The following is a 3,782-nucleotide window of genomic DNA, read 5'->3' on the forward strand; positions in this document are numbered from 1 at the left end:
TTCACCTGCCTTCATCTCCGCACGTAGGCATTTTATCATCTCACACTGTCACAAGAAGAACGGTGAGTAGGGCACAATAATGTGTGACCTGTGCAACCTATTTTATCACGGAGAAGTAATCTCATGATACAAGAAAATGGACTGTCTTCTACATAATCGCACTAATTCACCTCCCGGCACCTGAAGGTCACCAGTACACCGCATTTTAGTTTCCAGGGTGTTCAGATCGGCCCTATTCACAACACCAAATCAATACTGAACAAGAGGAACCCCGGGGGATGGGAAGGCGGCCAGAGCTCATCCCATGCAAAAGTGAGCTGAGACTCTGCAATAGCAGCCCCCAACCAAGTGACAAAAAGAGTCATCAGGAAAGGTTGATGGGACAAGAACGAGCAAACCCAGTGGCCAATCCATGTGGACCCCCGTGGATCCCCAAGCAGGGGTGGGCACAGGTCCCCACCAGAAACCCAAGCGTGGCCTGTAGATCTTGCAAGAGGACCAGGATGCTCTCAGTTTGGCGTCGCTGGTGGGCAGTCCCATCTGTCATTTGCCACCTTATTCGAGGATGGCCAGTCCTCCCTTCTTTTATTAGTTGAAACAAAATCCCGAAAAATTCTTTAGCCTGACGGCGTGAGTCAAGTAAAACCAAAAGCCCCATCCGGCACCCCACCGACCCCGCAGCCCGCCCCCGAGCGGCAAGCGGCTGGGCTTCCTTCCCACGTCCTCGGGCGCCCTCTGCTGGAGGAAGCCTGACTTACAGCTCCGATAACCGCCATCCGTGCCAGAGGCCCCACTTGCTGGAATTGACCAGAAAAGCAACTATGATGAAGCCCCATGTTTTCGCACCCCACCTCCTGGCCCACCCGGCAGTTCACCCCACGATAATTGTAAACCAGAAGTGCCATAAACCTGCTCAAAGGCAGCACCCAGGTCCCGGGGCAGAACGCCCTGATGGCCATTACGTTTTGCCCATGGTCCTCAGGAGCTCAGGTTCCTGCCACCTCCCGATGCCCACTTTCCTTACCTTGTCCTATTTCACCAGAGTTAGGGTGGATCCAGTGTTGATGATTTCATCCTTTTCCCACAGGCCCAGGTCCAAGCACGTCCCAGAGACTCCCAGGTCTGCCCTGAGCCTCCTGTGTCCTTGGTCAAGTCGAGTGGTCTCTGGGGCTCCCTGTCCTCATCTCTGAGCCAGGGGCTTGGACCAGATGATTTCTAAGTATCTCCCATTTGGGAGGTTAAAGTTTACATGCATAAAAGGAAAGACAGGTTCTGGTCCTTAATCAGATTTGCGTGAGTGAGCATGGCAGAGAAACTGCCGATTCTACATTAGGTAGATAGAAAGCAAAAGGTGGTTAGTGGGACATCCATGGGTCAGGGTCTGGCTCTGAAGCCTTTTCCTGCCATCTGCCACCTGTCTCCCTGGTACTCCCCGTCTTGGGGTTTCTGGGGTTGCCGCTTTGCCAGGTGGACACCAGAGCATCCCATTTCCAGTGGAAACCCAGACCCTCCATTCACGGACCCTTTCCACAGACCTCGACCCTGGAGGAGCTGCAGGGACGGAGCTGGCCAGTTGGCTCTGCCCGGAGGGTGCAGACGGTCCCCTGGAGAACCGCCTGTCCCCATGCCCTTGGCAGGAAGACTGGCAGCCGCAGTGCCTGTCCCAGGCTGATCAGGGCTCCTGGTGTGAGTTCTGGGGCAGCCATGGGCCTGAACAGGGCCCCCAAACTGATGACATCAATGCAGAGCAGGTTCTACAGCCCCTGGCCCCTGCCATCTCCTCCTCCTCCCCTTCTCCAGTCACCCTCCTCTCCCAGCGCAATGCAGGCTCCTAGGGCAGCCTCCAGAGATGGGGACACTAAAAAGAGCGCTGGCTACCAGCACCAGGGCTCTCCTTGTGGACGTCCAGGGTCCAGGACCGTGAGAGACACCAGTCTCTGAACTGTCTCACAAGCATGAGCAGCCCCCAAAGAGTAGGCTCATGTACGCAGCGTGACATCACTTCCCATCCTGCCAGGCGATGGGGCGTTTGCCAGGAACAGGCCCCTGAGGACGAGTGGAGCAGTACTTTCCTGCTGCTGGCATAAAGGACAACCTGCACCAGAGGTTGCTATTCTGGGCGCAAGGTGCTGGCTAAACCCCCTGGGGCTGCCCTCTCCATCCCCCAGACCCTTGGCTCCTGCCACCTAAGCCCTTCACATCACCCAGGAGGGTCAGCTGGACAGGACCCCACCCACATTTGCTGGCTGGGCTTCCCTCTGCAGGGGAAGCTGGACCTCCTCCGTTGTCTTTAACCTCCTGCTACTGCCTCCATGACAATGGGGAGAAAACCTTCTCCCATGGTCTCCGTGCCTCAGTCTGTCTCCATAGGCTTTTCCAGCAATCCTGAGCAGGAGCGTTCAAGAATGCAGTCCGAGAAGGTCCCTCTGCTCACACCCAAGAAGATGCTGAGGTGGGAATCCTTTCCTTACCCCCCTACTGGAAAGGCAGCCTCGCTTTCCAAACTGGTGTCCACGGTGCGAGGGGCAGGAGGTCCAAAGCCAGGGCCTCGGTCACAGCTCCCCCTGGCTCATCTCAAAGCCTCCTCCCTCCTGATCCTTCCGAGGTGCTGCCCATCTTGCTCTTCTGTGGGGGCTTCCGAATCGTGCCCCCGGCTTGGTGGACGCTGAGTATCCAGGCGCCCATGGCCAAGGCTCGTCCAAGGAAGCGGGAAGCCAGTCAGCGCAGGAGCCCTGTTTGTCATCTTCCCACCGGGGGAGGCTGCCTCCTGCCTCCTGCCTCCTGCCCCAGCCGTCAACTCTGATGAAGAGTCGCGAAGAAAAGGTGGTATAAATAAAGCCCGAGACTCACTCAGTGCACCAATCAGGACCGGGTCCTGTCTCGGCGCTGGCTGCGCGCAGCCGCCGGGAGGTGGCCGTCGGGACGGAGCAGGAGCAGCCCGCCAGCCCGCCCGCCGCCGGAGCAGTGGTGCAGGGCCTCCGCACCGCCCGCTGCAGCCCTGCAGCCGCCAGCACTGCTGACTTGGCCCGGGCAGCGGGGAGGGCGGGGGGACCTGCATTAGCGTGGGGTTCCAGCTGCCCCTGCAGAAGAGGACCTGGAGCAGCAGCAGCAGCGATGGCAGGGCCGGCCAAGGCTGGGCGGGGTGGGAGGGGAGCGCGCCGAGAAGCCCTGACTCAGCACTGGTGCATTGCGAGGTGCCCCGAGCCCAGCCGAGCCTCCGACCCAGACGTACCCACCCCCACCACTACCCCCCCACCCCGCGCCTCTGGGCACAGCCCCCACCTGACTCAGGGACCAGCTCTAGCCTCATTTCCCCTCTCAACAATTAGGGGAGCACGGTGAGCCTGCCTCTGAGGACTCCGGGGGATGGAAAGAGAGAATTCTCTTTAAAAAGCAGCCCAGGCCCATGTCCCCCACCTAGATGTTACTGTGGGGTCAGGCCCAAGGCCGCGGAGGTCTGACCCACGGTAGGGCAGGGGAGATTCCTTTTCTCAGGCCTGTGGGTCTGCCATGGGGACCGTGGGGGTGTGCGGCAATCATCGCCAATGGCTTTTCTGCCTGACAAAACCCAGGAAGTGCTGACCCCTTGCTATCCTAGGCCAGCTCTTACCTCACCAGCTCCCTGTCTGCTGCCCCAGAGACCAGAGACTGGGACATCCAGGAGCTAAGGGCCTGCCCCCACCTACCAACCCTGAGGGTCTCCTGTCACCCTGACTGCTTCTTCCCCAGCTGCCTTGCTGCTGTCACTCAGGCCCAGATGGCACCCGCCTGTGGGGAGGGAC

The sequence above is a fragment of the Vulpes lagopus genome, chromosome 10, assembly GCF_018345385.1.
Source record: "Vulpes lagopus strain Blue_001 chromosome 10, ASM1834538v1, whole genome shotgun sequence".
Classification (NCBI taxonomy): Eukaryota; Metazoa; Chordata; class Mammalia; order Carnivora; family Canidae; genus Vulpes; species Vulpes lagopus.